Genomic DNA, 20,814 nt, shown 5'->3' with positions numbered 1-20,814 from the left:
AGAGAATATGATTGGTATAAGAAACACGACTAAACTTCAACCTCCGGAGGGGTCAAGAGAATTCAATTTCGTTGTCGGCAGGATTCGAACCTGCGCAGGAAGATCCTAATGGATTTCTAGTCCATCGCCTTAACCACTCGGGCCACGACAACAGGCTTGTCAGCAGTGAATGGGCCACCAGGCATAGCCTACAGAAAGTGATAATTTTACAACTGAAAGACAATGCAGTAACTCATTAACATGGAGTGTTGCCCTCATTCGCTAAGCAGCATGACTCCTGTGAGGCACTAAACATCTGTCAGAAGTGGGATTTGAACCCACGCCTCCATGGGAGACTGCGACCTGAACGCAGCGCCTTAGACCGCTCGGCCATCCTGACTACAGCTCAGTACCTGGGTATCGGGTTAAATAGTATGGGGTGACAGTAGAAATAGGCACAGCCTTCTAAAATCACCACAGAGACCAGTAAATTTATGCACGATACCGACTTGCACTTTCAACAGTCATTTGTTTTTATCAATGAAAAACTCCAGTCATTGATTTAACCTCAATATGGCCTTCAATGGAAAAGAGTAGTAAATCGTCATTGAATGAACGCTAAACTGGCCTCAGAATATGGCCATTCTGATATAAATGATCAAATTCCTCAGATAAGACCGAAAAAGTGTCTGTAAACATCAGCAATCATCAGGGTAAGAGTGACAACAGGTCCACATGGAGGAAATCTTAACAAATGGCTTAGTGGGTATTTTCAACGCAATCGTGTTATTATTTATTTTTAGGGTTTAACAAGGCAGCTCACCTGTGACCTGTGGCTTGACATTAGATGCGGCGACTTCGATTACCCTGCAGATATATTTTTGTTCTTCCCGCCAATACAATCCACTGACAACGACCGACGAGTTGTGCGTTCCGAGATGCTTTTTGTTATTCGCCTGTTTGTGGGCCGCCTGTGAAATTGCGCGATTCTTGCAATTCTCTTTCAGCCTCTCATCAACTAGCTGATTTTGCAGAATATTAAAAATACGATAGTTATTCACTACTCATATTAACTAGGTGTCATTTACATTACCTTAAGTCATTTATTTTTCAACTGGATTTTACAAAGGTGCATGACATGCAGGCGCTAAAAAGTTGTCAGGAGTGGGTTTCAAACCATGCTTATAGGGGAGTCTGCGACCTGAATGACTTAATGGTTATTTTCAATGCAATCGTGTTTTTACTTTTTCTTTTAGGGTTTAACAAGGTTTAGATGTGGCCAGTTCGATTACCCTGCAGACTTTAAGAGTGTCTTCAGAATATGGCCATTTTGACATGAATTTAAAAATGCCTCAGATAGGACCAAAAAAGTGTCTGGAGCTATCCGTCAGGGTAAGAGTGACAACAGGTTTCCACATGTCAAATGGGGGAAATCTTAGGAAATGGCTTAATGGTTATTCATGAGAATCGTGTTGTTGTATTGTTGAGTGTATCATGGGATCTCACCTGAAATCTTTGGCTTGACTACAAACCTGTAACCTATGCTACTGTGGCCTATAGAGCTAGAAGGATGGATAACCAGGTGTGTAAAGGTGTGAGGTGGGATCCTATCCCAAATGGACAACTAATCCCTATGTACTTGTGGAGATCTGAGAGAATATGATTGGTATAAGAAACACGACTAAACTTCAACCTCCGGAGGGGTCAAGAAAATTCAATTTCGTTGTCGGCAGGATTCGAACCTGCGCAGGAAGATCCTAATGGATTTCTAGTCCATCGCCTTAACCACTCGGCCACGACAACAGGCTTGTCAGCAGTGAATGGGCCACCAGGCATAGCCTACAGAAAGTGATAATTTTACAACTGAAAGACAATGCAGTAACTCATTAAAATGAAGTGTTGCCCTCATTCATTTGTTATTAAGTACAGCTGTTTTCTTATTTTCCTTGATCTTTGCTCAGCTCCAGAAGGTTTGCATTTGAGAGTGTTTATTATAAATGGTTATTTTATCACCTCATGATTACTGCTAAGCAGCATGACTCCTGTGAGGCACTAAACATCTGTCAGAAGTGGGATTTGAACCCACGCCTCCATGGGAGACTGCGACCTGAACGCAGCGCCTTAGACCGCTCGGCCATCCTGACTACAGCACAGTACCTGGGTATCGGGTTAAATAGTATGGGGTGAAAGTAGAAATAGGCACAGCCTTCTAAAATCACCACAGAGACCAGTAAATTTATGCACGATACCGACTTGCACTTTCAATAGTCATTTGTTTTTATCAATGAAAAACTCCAGTCATTGATTTAACCTCAATATGGCCTTCAATGGAAAAGAGTAGTAAATCGTCATTGAATGAACGCTAAACTGGCCTCAGAATATGGCCATTCTGATATAAATGATCAAATTCCTCAGATAAGACCGAAAAAGTGTCTGTAAACATCAGCAATCATCAGGGTAAGAGTGACAACAGGTCCACATGGAGGAAATCTTAACAAATGGCTTAGTGGGTATTTTCAACGCAATCGTGTTATTATTTATTTTTAGGGTTTAACAAGGCAGCTCACCTGTGACCTGTGGCTTGACATTAGATGCGGCGACTTCGATTACCCTGCAGGCTATATTTTTGTTCTTCCCGCCAATACAATCCACTGACAACGACCGACGAGTTGTGCGTTCCGAGATGCTTTTTGTTATTCGCCTGTTTGTGGGCCGCCTGTGAAATTGCGCGATTCTTGCAATTCTCTTTCAGCCTCTCATCAACTAGCTGATTTTGCAGAATATTAAAAATACGATAGTTATTCACTACTCATATTAACTAGGTGTCATTTACATTACCTTAAGTCATTTATTTTTCAACTGGATTTTACAAAGGTGCATGACATGCAGGCGTTAAAAAGTTGTCAGGAGTGGGTTTCAAACCATGCTTATAGGGGAGTCTGCGACCTGAATGACTTAATGGTTATTTTCAATGCAATCGTGTTTTTACTTTTTCTTTTAGGGTTTAACAAGGTTTAGATGTGGCCAGTTCGATTACCCTGCAGACTTTAAGAGTGTCTTCAGAATATGGCCATTTTGACATGAATTTAAAAATGCCTCAGATAGGACCAAAAAAGTGTCTGGAGCTATCCGTCAGGGTAAGAGTGACAACAGGTTTCCACATGTCAAATGGGGGAAATCTTAGGAAATGGCTTAATGGTTATTCATGAGAATCGTGTTGTTGTATTGTTGAGTGTATCATGGGATCTCACCTGAAATCTTTGGCTTGACTACAAACCTGTAACCTATGCTACTGTGGCCTATAGAGCTAGAAGGATGGATAACCAGGTGTGTAAAGGTGTGAGGTGGGATCCTATCCCAAATGGACAACTAATCCCTATGTACTTGTGGAGATCTGAGAGAATATGATTGGTATAAGAAACACGACTAAACTTCAACCTCCGGAGGGGTCAAGAAAATTCAATTTCGTTGTCGGCAGGATTCGAACCTGCGCAGGAAGATCCTAATGGATTTCTAGTCCATCGCCTTAACCACTCGGCCACGACAACAGGCTTGTCAGCAGTGAATGGGCCACCAGGCATAGCCTACAGAAAGTGATAATTTTACAACTGAAAGACTATGCAGTAACTCATTAACATGGAGTGTTAATCAACTGTTTTCTTATTTTCCTTGATCTTTGCTCAGCTCCAGAAGGTTTGCATTTGAGAGTGTTTATTATAAATGGTTATTTCATCATCTCATTAGTACTGCTAAGCAGCATGACTCCTGTGAGGCACTAAACATCTGTCAGAAGTGGGATTTGAACCCACGCCTCCATGGGAGACTGCGACCTGAACGCAGCGCCTTAGACCGCTCGGCCATCCTGACTACAGCTCAGTACCTGGGTATCGGGTTAAATAGTATGGGGTGACAGTAGAAATAGGCACAGCCTTCTAAAATCACCACAGAGACCAGTAAATTTATGCACGATACCGACTTGCACTTTCAATAGTCATTTGTTTTTATCAATGAAAAACTCCAGTCATTGATTTAACCTCAATATGGCCTTCAATGGAAAAGAGTAGTAAATCGTCATTGAATGAACGCTAAACTGGCCTCAGAATATGGCCATTCTGATATAAATGATCAAATTCCTCAGATAAGCGAAAAAGTGTCTGTAAACATCAGCAATCATCAGGGTAAGAGTGACAACAGGTCCACATGGAGGAAATCTTAACAAATGGCTTAGTGGGTATTTTCAACGCAATCGTGTTATTATTTATTTTTAGGGTTTAACAAGGCAGCTCACCTGTGACCTGTGGCTTGACATTAGATGCGGCGACTTCGATTACCCTGCAGGCTATATTTTTGTTCTTCCCGCCAATACAATCCACTGACAACGACCGACGAGTTGTGCGTTCCGAGATGCTTTTTGTTATTCGCCTGTTTGTGGGCCGCCTGTGAAATTGCGCGATTCTTGCAATTCTCTTTCAGCCTCTCATCAACTAGCTGATTTTGCAGAATATTAAAAATACGATAGTTATTCACTACTCATATTAACTAGGTGTCATTTACATTACCTTAAGTCATTTATTTTTCAACTGGATTTTACAAAGGTGCATGACATGCAGGCGTTAAAAAGTTGTCAGGAGTGGGTTTCAAACCATGCTTATAGGGGAGTCTGCGACCTGAATGACTTAATGGTTATTTTCAATGCAATCGTGTTTTTACTTTTTCTTTTAGGGTTTAACAAGGTTTAGATGTGGCCAGTTCGATTACCCTGCAGACTTTAAGAGTGTCTTCAGAATATGGCCATTTTGACATGAATTTAAAAATGCCTCAGATAGGACCAAAAAAGTGTCTGGAGCTATCCGTCAGGGTAAGAGTGACAACAGGTTTCCACATGTCAAATGGGGGAAATCTTAGGAAATGGCTTAATGGTTATTCATGAGAATCGTGTTGTTGTATTGTTGAGTGTATCATGGGATCTCACCTGAAATCTTTGGCTTGACTACAAACCTGTAACCTATGCTACTGTGGCCTATAGAGCTAGAAGGATGGATAACCAGGTGTGTAAAGGTGTGAGGTGGGATCCTATCCCAAATGGACAACTAATCCCTATGTACTTGTGGAGATCTGAGAGAATATGATTGGTATAAGAAACACGACTAAACTTCAACCTCCGGAGGGGTCAAGAAAATTCAATTTCGTTGTCGGCAGGATTCGAACCTGCGCAGGAAGATCCTAATGGATTTCTAGTCCATCGCCTTAACCACTCGGCCACGACAACAGGCTTGTCAGCAGTGAATGGGCCACCAGGCATAGCCTACAGAAAGTGATAATTTTACAACTGAAAGACAATGCAGTAACTCATTAACATGGAGTGTTGCCCTCATTCATTTGTTATTAAGTCAACTGTTTTCTTATTTTCCTTGATCTTTGCTCAGCTCCAGAAGGTTTGCATTTGAGAGTGTTTATTATAAATGGTTATTTTATCATCTCATTATTACTGCTAAGCAGCATGACTCCTGTGAGGCACTAAACATCTGTCAGAAGTGGGATTTGAACCCACGCCTCCATGGGAGACTGCGACCTGAACGCAGCGCCTTAGACCGCTCGGCCATCCTGACTACAGCACAGTACCTGGGTATCGGGTTAAATAGTATGGGGTGACAGTAGAAATAGGCACAGCCTTCTAAAATCACCACAGAGACCAGTAAATTTATGCACGATACCGACTTGCACTTTCAATAGTCATTTGTTTTTATCAATGAAAAACTCCAGTCATTGATTTAACCTCAATATGGCCTTCAATGGAAAAGAGTAGTAAATCGTCATTGAATGAACGCTAAACTGGCCTCAGAATATGGCCATTCTGATATAAATGATCAAATTCCTCAGATAAGACCGAAAAAGTGTCTGTAAACATCAGCAATCATCAGGGTAAGAGTGACAACAGGTCCACATGGAGGAAATCTTAACAAATGGCTTAGTGGGTATTTTCAACGCAATCGTGTTATTATTTATTTTTAGGGTTTAACAAGGCAGCTCACCTGTGACCTGTGGCTTGACATTAGATGCGGCGACTTCGATTACCCTGCAGGCTATATTTTTGTTCTTCCCGCCAATACAATCCACTGACAACGACCGACGAGTTGTGCGTTCCGAGATGCTTTTTGTTATTCGCCTGTTTGTGGGCCGCCTGTGAAATTGCGCGATTCTTGCAATTCTCTTTCAGCCTCTCATCAACTAGCTGATTTTGCAGAATATTAAAAATACGATAGTTATTCACTACTCATATTAACTAGGTGTCATTTACATTACCTTAAGTCATTTATTTTTCAACTGGATTTTACAAAGGTGCATGACATGCAGGCGTTAAAAAGTTGTCAGGAGTGGGTTTCAAACCATGCTTATAGGGGAGTCTGCGACCTGAATGACTTAATGGTTATTTTCAATGCAATCGTGTTTTTACTTTTTCTTTTAGGGTTTAACAAGGTTTAGATGTGGCCAGTTCGATTACCCTGCAGACTTTAAGAGTGTCTTCAGAATATGGCCATTTTGACATGAATTTAAAAATGCCTCAGATAGGACCAAAAAGTGTCTGGAGCTATCCGTCAGGGTAAGAGTGACAACAGGTTTCCACATGTCAAATGGGGGAAATCTTAGGAAATGGCTTAATGGTTATTCATGAGAATCGTGTTGTTGTATTGTTGAGTGTATCATGGGATCTCACCTGAAATCTTTGGCTTGACTACAAACCTGTAACCTATGCTACTGTGGCCTATAGAGCTAGAAGGATGGATAACCAGGTGTGTAAAGGTGTGAGGTGGGATCCTATCCCAAATGGACAACTAATCCCTATGTACTTGTGGAGATCTGAGAGAATATGATTGGTATAAGAAACACGACTAAACTTCAACCTCCGGAGGGGTCAAGAAAATTCAATTTCGTTGTCGGCAGGATTCGAACCTGCGCAGGAAGATCCTAATGGATTTCTAGTCCATCGCCTTAACCACTCGGCCACGACAACAGGCTTGTCAGCAGTGAATGGGCCACCAGGCATAGCCTACAGAAAGTGATAATTTTACAACTGAAAGACAATGCAGTAACTCATTAACATGAAGTGTTGCCCTCATTCATTTGTTATTAAGTACAGCTGTTTTCTTATTTTCCTTGATCTTTGCTCAGCTCCAGAAGGTTTGCATTTGAGAGTGTTTATTATAAATGGTTATTTTATCATCTCATGATTACTGCTAAGCAGCATGACTCCTGTGAGGCACTAAACATCTGTCAGAAGTGGGATTTGAACCCACGCCTCCATGGGAGACTGCGACCTGAACGCAGCGCCTTAGACCGCTCGGCCATCCTGACTACAGCACAGTACCTGGGTATCGGGTTAAATAGTATGGGGTGAAAGTAGAAATAGGCACAGCCTTCTAAAATCACCACAGAGACCAGTAAATTTATGCACGATACCGACTTGCACTTTCAATAGTCATTTGTTTTTATCAATGAAAAACTCCAGTCATTGATTTAACCTCAATATGGCCTTCAATGGAAAAGAGTAGTAAATCGTCATTGAATGAACGCTAAACTGGCCTCAGAATATGGCCATTCTGATATAAATGATCAAATTCCTCAGATAAGACCGAAAAAGCTGTAAACATCAGCAATCATCAGGGTAAGAGTGACAACAGGTCCACATGGAGGAAATCTTAACAAATGGCTTAGTGGGTATTTTCAACGCAATCGTGTTATTATTTATTTTTAGGGTTTAACAAGGCAGCTCACCTGTGACCTGTGGCTTGACATTAGATGCGGCGACTTCGATTACCCTGCAGGCTATATTTTTGTTCTTCCCGCCAATACAATCCACTGACAACGACCGACGAGTTGTGCGTTCCGAGATGCTTTTTGTTATTCGCCTGTTTGTGGGCCGCCTGTGAAATTGCGCGATTCTTGCAATTCTCTTTCAGCCTCTCATCAACTAGCTGATTTTGCAGAATATTAAAAATACGATAGTTATTCACTACTCATATTAACTAGGTGTCATTTACATTACCTTAAGTCATTTATTTTTCAACTGGATTTTACAAAGGTGCATGACATGCAGGCGTTAAAAAGTTGTCAGGAGTGGGTTTCAAACCATGCTTATGGAGTCTGCGACCTGAATGACTTAATGGTTATTTTCAATGCAATCGTGTTTTTACTTTTTCTTTTAGGGTTTAACAAGGTTTAGATGTGGCCAGTTCGATTACCCTGCAGACTTTAAGAGTGTCTTCAGAATATGGCCATTTTGACATGAATTTAAAAATGCCTCAGATAGGACCAAAAAAGTGTCTGGAGCTATCCGTCAGGGTAAGAGTGACAACAGGTTTCCACATGTCAAATGGGGGAAATCTTAGGAAATGGCTTAATGGTTATTCATGAGAATCGTGTTGTTGTATTGTTGAGTGTATCATGGGATCTCACCTGAAATCTTTGGCTTGACTACAAACCTGTAACCTATGCTACTGTGGCCTATAGAGCTAGAAGGATGGATAACCAGGTGTGTAAAGGTGTGAGGTGGGATCCTATCCCAAATGGACAACTAATCCCTATGTACTTGTGGAGATCTGAGAGAATATGATTGGTATAAGAAACACGACTAAACTTCAACCTCCGGAGGGGTCAAGAAAATTCAATTTCGTTGTCGGCAGGATTCGAACCTGCGCAGGAAGATCCTAATGGATTTCTAGTCCATCGCCTTAACCACTCGGCCACGACAACAGGCTTGTCAGCAGTGAATGGGCCACCAGGCATAGCCTACAGAAAGTGATAATTTTACAACTGAAAGACAATGCAGTAACTCATTAACATGGAGTGTTGCCCTCATTCATTTGTTATTAAGTCAACTGTTTTCTTATTTTCCTTGATCTTTGCTCAGCTCCAGAAGGTTTGCATTTGAGAGTGTTTATTATAAATGGTTATTTCATCATCTCATTAGTACTGCTAAGCAGCATGACTCCTGTGAGGCACTAAACATCTGTCAGAAGTGGGATTTGAACCCACGCCTCCATGGGAGACTGCGACCTGAACGCAGCGCCTTAGACCGCTCGGCCATCCTGACTACAGCTCAGTACCTGGGTATCGGGTTAAATAGTATGGGGTGACAACAGTAGAAATAGGCACAGCCTTCTAAAATCACCACAGAGACCAGTAAATTTATGCACGATACCGACTTGCACTTTCAACAGTCATTTGTTTTTATCAATGAAAAACTCCAGTCATTGATTTAACCTCAATATGGCCTTCAATGGAAAAGAGTAGTAAATCGTCATTGAATGAACGCTAAACTGGCCTCAGAATATGGCCATTCTGATATAAATGATCAAATTCCTCAGATAAGACCGAAAAAGTGTCTGTAAACATCAGCAATCATCAGGGTAAGAGTGACAACAGGTCCACATGGAGGAAATCTTAACAAATGGCTTAGTGGGTATTTTCAACGCAATCGTGTTATTATTTATTTTTAGGGTTTAACAAGGCAGCTCACCTGTGACCTGTGGCTTGACATTAGATGCGGCGACTTCGATTACCCTGCAGGCTATATTTTTGTTCTTCCCGCCAATACAATCCACTGACAACGACCGACGAGTTGTGCGTTCCGAGATGCTGCTTTTGTTATTCGCCTGTTTGTGGGCCGCCTGTGAAATTGCGCGATTCTTGCAATTCTCTTTCAGCCTCTCATCAACTAGCTGATTTTGCAGAATATTAAAAATACGATAGTTATTCACTACTCATATTAACTAGGTGTCATTTACATTACCTTAAGTCATTTATTTTTCAACTGGATTTTACAAAGGTGCATGACATGCAGGCGTTAAAAAGTTGTCAGGAGTGGGTTTCAAACCATGCTTATAGGGGAGTCTGCGACCTGAATGACTTAATGGTTATTTTCAATGCAATCGTGTTTTTACTTTTTCTTTTAGGGTTTAACAAGGTTTAGATGTGGCCAGTTCGATTACCCTGCAGACTTTAAGAGTGTCTTCAGAATATGGCCATTTTGACATGAATTTAAAAATGCCTCAGATAGGACCAAAAAAGTGTCTGGAGCTATCCGTCAGGGTAAGAGTGACAACAGGTTTCCACATGTCAAATGGGGGAAATCTTAGGAAATGGCTTAATGGTTATTCATGAGAATCGTGTTGTTGTATTGTTGAGTGTATCATGGGATCTCACCTGAAATCTTTGGCTTGACTACAAACCTGTAACCTATGCTACTGTGGCCTATAGAGCTAGAAGGATGGATAACCAGGTGTGTAAAGGTGTGAGGTGGGATCCTATCCCAAATGGACAACTAATCCCTATGTACTTGTGGAGATCTGAGAGAATATGATTGGTATAAGAAACACGACTAAACTTCAACCTCCGGAGGGGTCAAGAAAATTCAATTTCGTTGTCGGCAGGATTCGAACCTGCGCAGGAAGATCCTAATGGATTTCTAGTCCATCGCCTTAACCACTCGGCCACGACAACAGGCTTGTCAGCAGTGAATGGGCCACCAGGCATAGCCTACAGAAAGTGATAATTTTACAACTGAAAGACAATGCAGTAACTCATTAACATGGAGTGTTGCCCTCATTCATTTGTTATTAAGTACAGCTGTTTTCTTATTTTTGATCTTTGCTCAGCTCCAGAAGGTTTGCATTTGAGAGTGTTTATTATAAATGGTTATTTTATCACCTCATGATTACTGCTAAGCAGCATGACTCCTGTGAGGCACTAAACATCTGTCAGAAGTGGGATTTGAACCCACGCCTCCATGGGAGACTGCGACCTGAACGCAGCGCCTTAGACCGCTCGGCCATCCTGACTACAGCACGGTACCTGGGTATCGGGTTAAATAGTATGGGGTGAAAGTAGAAATAGGCACAGCCTTCTAAAATCACCACAGAGACCAGTAAATTTATGCACGATACCGACTTGCACTTTCAATAGTCATTTGTTTTTATCAATGAAAAACTCCAGTCATTGATTTAACCTCAATATGGCCTTCAATGGAAAAGAGTAGTAAATCGTCATTGAATGAACGCTAAACTGGCCTCAGAATATGGCCATTCTGATATAAATGATCAAATTCCTCAGATAAGACCGAAAAAGTGTCTGTAAACATAGCAATCATCAGGGTAAGAGTGACAACAGGTCCACATGGAGGAAATCTTAACAAATGGCTTAGTGGGTATTTTCAACGCAATCGTGTTATTATTTATTTTTAGGGTTTAACAAGGCAGCTCACCTGTGACCTGTGGCTTGACATTAGATGCGGCGACTTCGATTACCCTGCAGGCTATATTTTTTGTTCTTCCCGCCAATACAATCCACTGACAACGACCGACGAGTTGTGCGTTCCGAGATGCTTTTTGTTATTCGCCTGTTTGTGGGCCGCCTGTGAAATTGCGCGATTCTTGCAATTCTCTTTCAGCCTCTCATCAACTAGCTGATTTTGCAGAATATTAAAAATACGATAGTTATTCACTACTCATATTAACTAGGTGTCATTTACATTACCTTAAGTCATTTATTTTTCAACTGGATTTTACAAAGGTGCATGACATGCAGGCGTTAAAAAGTTGTCAGGAGTGGGTTTCAAACCATGCTTATAGGGGAGTCTGCGACCTGAATGACTTAATGGTTATTTTCAATGCAATCGTGTTTTTACTTTTTCTTTTAGGGTTTAACAAGGTTTAGATGTGGCCAGTTCGATTACCCTGCAGACTTTAAGAGTGTCTTCAGAATATGGCCATTTTGACATGAATTTAAAAATGCCTCAGATAGGACCAAAAAAGTGTCTGGAGCTATCCGTCAGGGTAAGAGTGACAACAGGTTTCCACATGTCAAATGGGGGAAATCTTAGGAAATGGCTTAATGGTTATTCATGAGAATCGTGTTGTTGTATTGTTGAGTGTATCATGGGATCTCACCTGAAATCTTTGGCTTGACTACAAACCTGTAACCTATGCTACTGTGGCCTATAGAGCTAGAAGGATGGATAACCAGGTGTGTAAAGGTGTGAGGTGGGATCCTATCCCAAATGGACAACTAATCCCTATGTACTTGTGGAGATCTGAGAGAATATGATTGGTATAAGAAACACGACTAAACTTCAACCTCCGGAGGGGTCAAGAAAATTCAATTTCGTTGTCGGCAGGATTCGAACCTGCGCAGGAAGATCCTAATGGATTTCTAGTCCATCGCCTTAACCACTCGGCCACGACAACAGGCTTGTCAGCAGTGAATGGGCCACCAGGCATAGCCTACAGAAAGTGATAATTTTACAACTGAAAGACAATGCAGTAACTCATTAAAATGAAGTGTTGCCCTCATTCATTTGTTATTAAGTACAGCTGTTTTCTTATTTTCCTTGATCTTTGCTCAGCTCCAGAAGGTTTGCATTTGAGAGTGTTTATTATAAATGGTTATTTTATCACCTCATGATTACTGCTAAGCAGCATGACTCCTGTGAGGCACTAAACATCTGTCAGAAGTGGGATTTGAACCCACGCCTCCATGGGAGACTGCGACCTGAACGCAGCGCCTTAGACCGCTCGGCCATCCTGACTACAGCACGGTACCTGGGTATCGGGTTAAATAGTATGGGGTGAAAGTAGAAATAGCACAGCCTTCTAAAATCACCACAGAGACCAGTAAATTTATGCACGATACCGACTTGCACTTTCAATAGTCATTTGTTTTTATCAATGAAAAACTCCAGTCATTGATTTAACCTCAATATGGCCTTCAATGGAAAAGAGTAGTAAATCGTCATTGAATGAACGCTAAACTGGCCTCAGAATATGGCCATTCTGATATAAATGATCAAATTCCTCAGATAAGACCGAAAAAGTGTCTGTAAACATCAGCAATCATCAGGGTAAGAGTGACAACAGGTCCACATGGAGGAAATCTTAACAAATGGCTTAGTGGGTATTTTCAACGCAATCGTGTTATTATTTATTTTTAGGGTTTAACAAGGCAGCTCACCTGTGACCTGTGGCTTGACATTAGATGCGGCGACTTCGATTACCCTGCAGGCTATATTTTTGTTCTTCCCGCCAATACAATCCACTGACAACGACCGACGAGTTGTGCGTTCCGAGATGCTTTTTGTTATTCGCCTGTTTGTGGGCCGCCTGTGAAATTGCGCGATTCTTGCAATTCTCTTTCAGCCTCTCATCAACTAGCTGATTTTGCAGAATATTAAAAATACGATAGTTATTCACTACTCATATTAACTAGGTGTCATTTACATTACCTTAAGTCATTTATTTTTCAACTGGATTTTACAAAGGTGCATGACATGCAGGCGTTAAAAAGTTGTCAGGAGTGGGTTTCAAACCATGCTTATAGGGGAGTCTGCGACCTGAATGACTTAATGGTTATTTTCAATGCAATCGTGTTTTTACTTTTTCTTTTAGGGTTTAACAAGGTTTAGATGTGGCCAGTTCGATTACCCTGCAGACTTTAAGAGTGTCTTCAGAATATGGCCATTTTGACATGAATTTAAAAATGCCTCAGATAGGACCAAAAAAGTGTCTGGAGCTATCCGTCAGGGTAAGAGTGACAACAGGTTTCCACATGTCAAATGGGGGAAATCTTAGGAAATGGCTTAATGGGTTATTCATGAGAATCGTGTTGTTGTATTGTTGAGTGTATCATGGGATCTCACCTGAAATCTTTGGCTTGACTACAAACCTGTAACCTATGCTACTGTGGCCTATAGAGCTAGAAGGATGGATAACCAGGTGTGTAAAGGTGTGAGGTGGGATCCTATCCCAAATGGACAACTAATCCCTATGTACTTGTGGAGATCTGAGAGAATATGATTGGTATAAGAAACACGACTAAACTTCAACCTCCGGAGGGGTCAAGAAAATTCAATTTCGTTGTCGGCAGGATTCGAACCTGCGCAGGAAGATCCTAATGGATTTCTAGTCCATCGCCTTAACCACTCGGCCACGACAACAGGCTTGTCAGCAGTGAATGGGCCACCAGGCATAGCCTACAGAAAGTGATAATTTTACAACTGAAAGACAATGCAGTAACTCATTAACATGGAAGTGTTGCCCTCATTCATTTGTTATTAAGTCAACTGTTTTCTTATTTTCCTTGATCTTGCTCAGCTCCAGAAGGTTTGCATTTGAGAGTGTTTATTATAAATGGTTATTTTATCATCTCATTATTACTGCTAAGCAGCATGACTCCTGTGAGGCACTAAACATCTGTCAGAAGTGGGATTTGAACCCACGCCTCCATGGGAGACTGCGACCTGAACGCAGCGCCTTAGACCGCTCGGCCATCCTGACTACAGCTCAGTACCTGGGTATCGGGTTAAATAGTATGGGGTGAAAGTAGAAATAGGCACAGCCTTCTAAAATCACCACAGAGACCAGTAAATTTATGCACGATACCGACTTGCACTTTCAACAGTCATTTGTTTTTATCAATGAAAAACTCCAGTCATTGATTTAACCTCAATATGGCCTTCAATGGAAAAGAGTAGTAAATCGTCATTGAATGAACGCTAAACTGGCCTCAGAATATGGCCATTCTGATATAAATGATCAAATTCCTCAGATAAGACCGAAAAAGTGTCTGTAAACATCAGCAATCAATCAGGGTAAGAGTGACAACAGGTCCACATGGAGGAAATCTTAACAAATGGCTTAGTGGGTATTTTCAACGCAATCGTGTTATTATTTATTTTTAGGGTTTAACAAGGCAGCTCACCTGTGACCTGTGGCTTGACATTAGATGCGGCGACTTCGATTACCCTGCAGGCTATATTTTTGTTCTTCCCGCCAATACAATCCACTGACAACGACCGACGAGTTGTGCGTTCCGAGATGCTTTTTGTTATTCGCCTGTTTGTGGGCCGCCTGTGAAATTGCGCGATTCTTGCAATTCTCTTTCAGCCTCTCATCAACTAGCTGATTTTGCAGAATATTAAAAATACGATAGTTATTCACTACTCATATTAACTAGGTGTCATTTACATTACCTTAAGTCATTTATTTTTCAACTGGATTTTACAAAGGTGCATGACATGCAGGCGTTAAAAAGTTGTCAGGAGTGGGTTTCAAACCATGCTTATAGGGGAGTCTGCGACCTGAATGACTTAATGGTTATTTTCAATGCAATCGTGTTTTTACTTTTTCTTTTAGGGTTTAACAAGGTTTAGATGTGGCCAGTTCGATTACCCTGCAGACTTTAAGAGTGTCTTCAGAATATGGCCATTTTGACATGAATTTAAAAATGCCTCAGATAGGACCAAAAAAGTGTCTGGAGCTATCCGTCAGGGTAAGAGTGACAACAGGTTTCCACATGTCAAATGGGGGAAATCTTAGGAAATGGCTTAATGGTTATTCATGAGAATCGTGTTGTTGTATTGTTGAGTGTATCATGGGATCTCACCTGAAATCTTTGGCTTGACTACAAACCTGTAACCTATGCTACTGTGGCCTATAGAGCTAGAAGGATGGATAACCAGGTGTGTAAAGGTGTGAGGTGGGATCCTATCCCAAATGGACAACTAATCCCTATGTACTTGTGGAGATCTGAGAGAATATGATTGGTATAAGAAACACGACTAAACTTCAACCTCCGGAGGGGTCAAGAAAAATTCAATTTCGTTGTCGGCAGGATTCGAACCTGCGCAGGAAGATCCTAATGGATTTCTAGTCCATCGCCTTAACCACTCGGCCACGACAACAGGCTTGTCAGCAGTGAATGGGCCACCAGGCATAGCCTACAGAAAGTGATAATTTTACAACTGAAAGACAATGCAGTAACTCATTAACATGAAGTGTTGCCCTCATTCATTTGTTATTAAGTACAGCTGTTTTCTTATTTTCCTTGATCTTTGCTCAGCTCCAGAAGGTTTGCATTTGAGAGTGTTTATTATAAATGGTTATTTTATCACCTCATGATTACTGCTAAGCAGCATGACTCCTGTGAGGCACTAAACATCTGTCAGAAGTGGGATTTGAACCCACGCCTCCATGGGAGACTGCGACCTGAACGCAGCGCCTTAGACCGCTCGGCCATCCTGACTACAGCACAGTACCTGGGTATCGGGTTAAATAGTATGGGGTGAAAGTAGAAATAGGCACAGCCTTCTAAAATCACCACAGAGACCAGTAAATTTATGCACGATACCGACTTGCACTTTCAATAGTCATTTGTTTTTATCAATGAAAAACTCCAGTCATTGATTTAACCTCAATATGGCCTTCAATGGAAAAGAGTAGTAAATCGTCATTGAATGAACGCTAAACTGGCCTCAGAATATGGCCATTCTGATATAAATGATCAAATTCCTCAGATAAGACCGAAAAAGTGTCTGTAAACATCAGCAATCATCAGGGTAAGAGTGACAACAGGTCCACATGGAGGAAATCTTAACAAATGGCTTAGTGGGTATTTTCAACGCAATCGTGTTATTATTTATTTTTAGGGTTTAACAAGGCAGCTCACCTGTGACCTGTGGCTTGACATTAGATGCGGCGACTTCGATTACCCTGCAGGCTATATTTTTGTTCTTCCCGCCAATACAATCCACTGACAACGACCGACGAGTTGTGCGTTCCGAGATGCTTTTTGTTATTCGCCTGTTGGCCCCGCCTGTGAAATTGCGCGATTCTTGCAATTCTCTTTCAGCCTCTCATCAACTAGCTGATTTTGCAGAATATTAAAAATACGATAGTTATTCACTACTCATATTAACTAGGTGTCATTTACATTACCTTAAGTCATTTATTTTTCAACTGGATTTTACAAAGGTGCATGACATGCAGGCGTTAAAAAGTTGTCAGGAGTGGGTTTCAAACCATGCTTATAGGGGAGTCTGCGACCTGAATGACTTAATGGTTATTTTCAATGCAATCGTGTTTTTACTTTTTCTTTTAGGGTTTAACAAGGTTTAGATGTGGCCAGTTCGATTACCCTGCAGACTTTAAGAGTGTCTTCAGAATATGGCCATTTTGACATGAATTTAAAAATGCCTCAGATAGGACCAAAAAGTGTCTGGAGCTATCCGTCAGGGTAAGAGTGACAACAGGTTTCCACATGTCAAATGGGGGAAATCTTAGGAAATGGCTTAATGGTTATTCATGAAATCGTGTTGTTGTATTGTTGAGTGTATCATGGGATCTCACCTGAAATCTTTGGCTTGACTACAAACCTGTAACCTATGCTACTGTGGCCTATAGAGCTAGAAGGATGGATAACCAGGTGTGTAAAGGTGTGAGGTGGGATCCTATCCCAAATGGACAACTAATCCCTATGTACTTGTGGAGATCTGAGAGAATATGATTGGTATAAGAAACACGACTAAACTTCAACCTCCGGAGGGGTCAAGAAAATTCAATTTCGTTGTCGGCAGGATTCGAACCTGCGCAGGAAGATCCTAATGGATTTCTAGTCCATCGCCTTAACCACTCGGCCACGACAACAGGCTTGTCAGCAGTGAATGGGCCACCAGGCATAGCCTACAGAAAGTGATAATTTTACAACTGAAAGACAATGCAGTAACTCATTAACATGGAGTGTTGCCCTCATTCATTTGTTATTAAGTCAACTGTTTTCTTATTTTCCTTGATCTTTGCTCAGCTCCAGAAGGTTTGCATTTGAGAGTGTTTATTATAAATGGTTATTTCATCATCTCATTATTACTGCTAAGCAGCATGACTCCTGTGAGGCACTAAACATCTGTCAGAAGTGGGATTTGAACCCACGCCTCCATGGGAGACTGCGACCTGAACGCAGCGCCTTAGACCGCTCGGCCATCCTGACTACAGCACAGTACCTGGGTATCGGGTTAAATAGTATGGGGTGACAGTAGAAATAGGCACAGCCTTCTAAAATCACCACAGAGACCAGTAAATTTATGCACGATACCGACTTGCACTTTCAATAGTCATTTGTTTTTATCAATGAAAAACTCCAGTCATTGATTTAACCTCAATATGGCCTTCAATGGAAAAGAGTAGTAAATCGTCATTGAATGAACGCTAAACTGGCCTCAGAATATGGCCATTCTGATATAAATGATCAAATTCCTCAGATAAGACCGAAAAAGTGTCTGTAAACATCAGCAATCATCAGGGTAAGGACAACAGGTCCACATGGAGGAAATCTTAACAAATGGCTTAGTGGGTATTTTCAACGCAATCGTGTTATTATTTATTTTTAGGGTTTAACAAGGCAGCTCACCTGTGACCTGTGGCTTGACATTAGATGCGGCGACTTCGATTACCCTGCAGGCTATATTTTTGTTCTTCCCGCCAATACAATCCACTGACAACGACCGACGAGTTGTGCGTTCCGAGATGCTTTTTGTTATTCGCCTGTTTGTGGGCCGCCTGTGAAATTGCGCGATTCTTGCAATTCTCTTTCAGCCTCTCATCAACTAGCTGATTTTGCAGAATATTAAAAATACGATAGTTATTCACTACTCATATTAACTAGGTGTCATTTACATTACCTTAAGTCATTTATTTTTCAACTGGATTTTACAAAGGTGCATGACATGCAGGCGTTAAAAAGTTGTCAGGAGTGGGTTTCAAACCATGCTTATAGGGGAGTCTGCGACCTGAATGACTTAATGGTTATTTTCAATGCAATCGTGTTTTTACTTTTTCTTTTAGGGTTTAACAAGGTTTAGATGTGGCCAGTTCGATTACCCTGCAGACTTTAAGAGTGTCTTCAGAATATGGCCATTTTGACATGAATTTAAAAATGCCTCAGATAGGACCAAAAAAGTGTCTGGAGCTATCCGTCAGGGTAAGAGTGACAACAGGTTTCCACATGTCAAATGGGGGAAATCTTAGGAAATGGCTTAATGGTTATTCATGAGAATCGTGTTGTTGTATTGTTGAGTGTATCATGGGATCTCACCTGAAATCTTTGGCTTGACTACAAACCTGTAACCTATGCTACTGTGGCCTATAGAGCTAGAAGGATGGATAACCAGGTGTGTAAAGGTGTGAGGTGGGATCCTATCCCAAATGGACAACTAATCCCTATGTACTTGTGGAGATCTGAGAGAATATGATTGGTATAAGAAACACGACTAAACTTCAACCTCCGGAGGGGTCAAGAAAATTCAATTTCGTTGTCGGCAGGATTCGAACCTGCGCAGGAAGATCCTAATGGATTTCTAGTCCATCGCCTTAACCACTCGGCCACGACAACAGGCTTGTCAGCAGTGAATGGGCCACCAGGCATAGCCTACAGAAAGTGATAATTTTACAACTGAAAGACAATGCAGTAACTCATTAACATGGAGTGTTGCCCTCATTCATTTGTTATTAAGTCAACTGTTTTCTTATTTTCCTTGATCTTTGCTCAGCTCCAGAAGGTTTGCATTTGAGAGTGTTTATTATAAATGGTTATTTCATCATCTCATTATTACTGCTAAGCAGCATGACTCCTGTGAGGCACTAAACATCTGTCAGAAGTGGGATTTGAACCCACGCCTCCATGGGAGACTGCGACCTGAACGCAGCGCCTTAGACCGCTCGGCCATCCTGACTACAGCTCAGTACCTGGGTATCGGGTTAAATAGTATGGGGTGACAGTAGAAATAGGCACAGCCTTCTAAAATCACACAGAGACCAGTAAATTTATGCACGATACCGACTTGCACTTTCAACAGTCATTTGTTTTTATCAATGAAAAACTCCAGTCATTGATTTAACCTCAATATGGCCTTCAATGGAAAAGAGTAGTAAATCGTCATTGAATGAACGCTAAACTGGCCTCAGAATATGGCCATTCTGATATAAATGATCAAATTCCTCAGATAAGACCGAAAAAGTGTCTGTAAACATCAGCAATCATCAGGGTAAGAGTGACAACAGGTCCACATGGAGGAAATCTTAACAAATGGCTTAGTGGGTATTTTCAACGCAATCGTGTTATTATTTATTTTTAGGGTTTAACAAGGCAGCTCACCTGTGACCTGTGGCTTGACATTAGATGCGGCGACTTCGATTACCCTGCAGGCTATATTTTTGTTCTTCCCGCCAATACAATCCACTGACAACGACCGACGAGTTGTGCGTTCCGAGATGCTTTTTGTTATTCGCCTGTTTGTGGGCCGCCTGCCTTTGAAATTGCGCGATTCTTGCAATTCTCTTTCAGCCTCTCATCAACTAGCTGATTTTGCAGAATATTAAAAATACGATAGTTATTCACTACTCATATTAACTAGGTGTCATTTACATTACCTTAAGTCATTTATTTTTCAACTGGATTTTACAAAGGTGCATGACATGCAGGCGTTAAAAAGTTGTCAGGAGTGGGTTTCAAACCATGCTTATAGGGGAGTCTGCGACCTGAATGACTTAATGGTTATTTTCAATGCAATCGTGTTTTTACTTTTTCTTTTAGGGTTTAACAAGGTTTAGATGTGGCCAGTTCGATTACCCTGCAGACTTTAAGAGTGTCTTCAGAATATGGCCATTTTGACATGAATTTAAAAATGCCTCAGATAGGACCAAAAAAGTGTCTGGAGCTATCCGTCAGGGTAAGAGTGACAACAGGTTTCCACATGTCAAATGGGGGAAATCTTAGGAAATGGCTTAATGGTTATTCATGAGAATCGTGTTGTTGTATTGTTGAGTGTATCATGGGATCTCACCTGAAATCTTTGGCTTGACTACAAACCTGTAACCTATGCTACTGTGGCCTATAGAGCTAGAAGGATGGATAACCAGGTGTGTAAAGGTGTGAGGTGGGATCCTATCCCAAATGGACAACTAATCCCTATGTACTTGTGGAGATCTGAGAGAATATGATTGGTATAAGAAA

At 41.3% G+C, this 20,814-nt stretch overlaps 24 non-coding genes across 24 annotated transcripts; all 24 read right to left on the bottom strand.

Annotated features, from left to right (window-relative positions):
- Positions 1-69: 69 nt before the first annotated feature.
- trnas-aga lies at positions 70-152 on the bottom strand. Its single transcript has one exon. It is a non-coding gene; the product is annotated as a tRNA-Ser (tRNA).
- Positions 153-296: 144 nt separating this feature from the next.
- On the bottom strand, positions 297-379 carry trnal-cag. Its single transcript has one exon. It is a non-coding gene; the product is annotated as a tRNA-Leu (tRNA).
- A 1,321-nt stretch (positions 380-1,700) lies between these two features.
- Positions 1,701-1,782, bottom strand: trnas-aga. The gene has a single exon. It is a non-coding gene; the product is annotated as a tRNA-Ser (tRNA).
- A 258-nt stretch (positions 1,783-2,040) lies between these two features.
- trnal-cag lies at positions 2,041-2,123 on the bottom strand. The gene has a single exon. It is a non-coding gene; the product is annotated as a tRNA-Leu (tRNA).
- A 1,322-nt stretch (positions 2,124-3,445) lies between these two features.
- trnas-aga lies at positions 3,446-3,527 on the bottom strand. Its single transcript has one exon. It is a non-coding gene; the product is annotated as a tRNA-Ser (tRNA).
- A 236-nt stretch (positions 3,528-3,763) lies between these two features.
- On the bottom strand, positions 3,764-3,846 carry trnal-cag. Its single transcript has one exon. It is a non-coding gene; the product is annotated as a tRNA-Leu (tRNA).
- Positions 3,847-5,166: 1,320 nt separating this feature from the next.
- trnas-aga lies at positions 5,167-5,248 on the bottom strand. Its single transcript has one exon. It is a non-coding gene; the product is annotated as a tRNA-Ser (tRNA).
- Positions 5,249-5,505: 257 nt separating this feature from the next.
- trnal-cag lies at positions 5,506-5,588 on the bottom strand. The gene has a single exon. It is a non-coding gene; the product is annotated as a tRNA-Leu (tRNA).
- Positions 5,589-6,909: 1,321 nt separating this feature from the next.
- On the bottom strand, positions 6,910-6,991 carry trnas-aga. Its single transcript has one exon. It is a non-coding gene; the product is annotated as a tRNA-Ser (tRNA).
- Positions 6,992-7,249: 258 nt separating this feature from the next.
- Positions 7,250-7,332, bottom strand: trnal-cag. Its single transcript has one exon. It is a non-coding gene; the product is annotated as a tRNA-Leu (tRNA).
- Positions 7,333-8,648: 1,316 nt separating this feature from the next.
- Positions 8,649-8,730, bottom strand: trnas-aga. Its single transcript has one exon. It is a non-coding gene; the product is annotated as a tRNA-Ser (tRNA).
- Positions 8,731-8,987: 257 nt separating this feature from the next.
- Positions 8,988-9,070, bottom strand: trnal-cag. The gene has a single exon. It is a non-coding gene; the product is annotated as a tRNA-Leu (tRNA).
- A 1,327-nt stretch (positions 9,071-10,397) lies between these two features.
- On the bottom strand, positions 10,398-10,479 carry trnas-aga. Its single transcript has one exon. It is a non-coding gene; the product is annotated as a tRNA-Ser (tRNA).
- Positions 10,480-10,734: 255 nt separating this feature from the next.
- trnal-cag lies at positions 10,735-10,817 on the bottom strand. The gene has a single exon. It is a non-coding gene; the product is annotated as a tRNA-Leu (tRNA).
- Positions 10,818-12,139: 1,322 nt separating this feature from the next.
- On the bottom strand, positions 12,140-12,221 carry trnas-aga. Its single transcript has one exon. It is a non-coding gene; the product is annotated as a tRNA-Ser (tRNA).
- A 258-nt stretch (positions 12,222-12,479) lies between these two features.
- Positions 12,480-12,562, bottom strand: trnal-cag. The gene has a single exon. It is a non-coding gene; the product is annotated as a tRNA-Leu (tRNA).
- A 1,322-nt stretch (positions 12,563-13,884) lies between these two features.
- Positions 13,885-13,966, bottom strand: trnas-aga. The gene has a single exon. It is a non-coding gene; the product is annotated as a tRNA-Ser (tRNA).
- Positions 13,967-14,223: 257 nt separating this feature from the next.
- On the bottom strand, positions 14,224-14,306 carry trnal-cag. The gene has a single exon. It is a non-coding gene; the product is annotated as a tRNA-Leu (tRNA).
- A 1,324-nt stretch (positions 14,307-15,630) lies between these two features.
- On the bottom strand, positions 15,631-15,712 carry trnas-aga. The gene has a single exon. It is a non-coding gene; the product is annotated as a tRNA-Ser (tRNA).
- A 258-nt stretch (positions 15,713-15,970) lies between these two features.
- Positions 15,971-16,053, bottom strand: trnal-cag. The gene has a single exon. It is a non-coding gene; the product is annotated as a tRNA-Leu (tRNA).
- A 1,318-nt stretch (positions 16,054-17,371) lies between these two features.
- Positions 17,372-17,453, bottom strand: trnas-aga. The gene has a single exon. It is a non-coding gene; the product is annotated as a tRNA-Ser (tRNA).
- A 257-nt stretch (positions 17,454-17,710) lies between these two features.
- On the bottom strand, positions 17,711-17,793 carry trnal-cag. The gene has a single exon. It is a non-coding gene; the product is annotated as a tRNA-Leu (tRNA).
- A 1,319-nt stretch (positions 17,794-19,112) lies between these two features.
- On the bottom strand, positions 19,113-19,194 carry trnas-aga. The gene has a single exon. It is a non-coding gene; the product is annotated as a tRNA-Ser (tRNA).
- Positions 19,195-19,451: 257 nt separating this feature from the next.
- Positions 19,452-19,534, bottom strand: trnal-cag. Its single transcript has one exon. It is a non-coding gene; the product is annotated as a tRNA-Leu (tRNA).
- Between the last annotated feature and the right edge of the window lie 1,280 nt (positions 19,535-20,814).

The sequence above is a fragment of the Oncorhynchus gorbuscha genome, unplaced genomic scaffold, assembly GCF_021184085.1.
Source record: "Oncorhynchus gorbuscha isolate QuinsamMale2020 ecotype Even-year unplaced genomic scaffold, OgorEven_v1.0 Un_scaffold_3607, whole genome shotgun sequence".
Classification (NCBI taxonomy): domain Eukaryota; kingdom Metazoa; phylum Chordata; class Actinopteri; order Salmoniformes; family Salmonidae; genus Oncorhynchus; species Oncorhynchus gorbuscha.
Note: the sequence above shows the minus strand (reverse complement) of the source record. Positions and strands in the feature narration are given on the sequence as shown.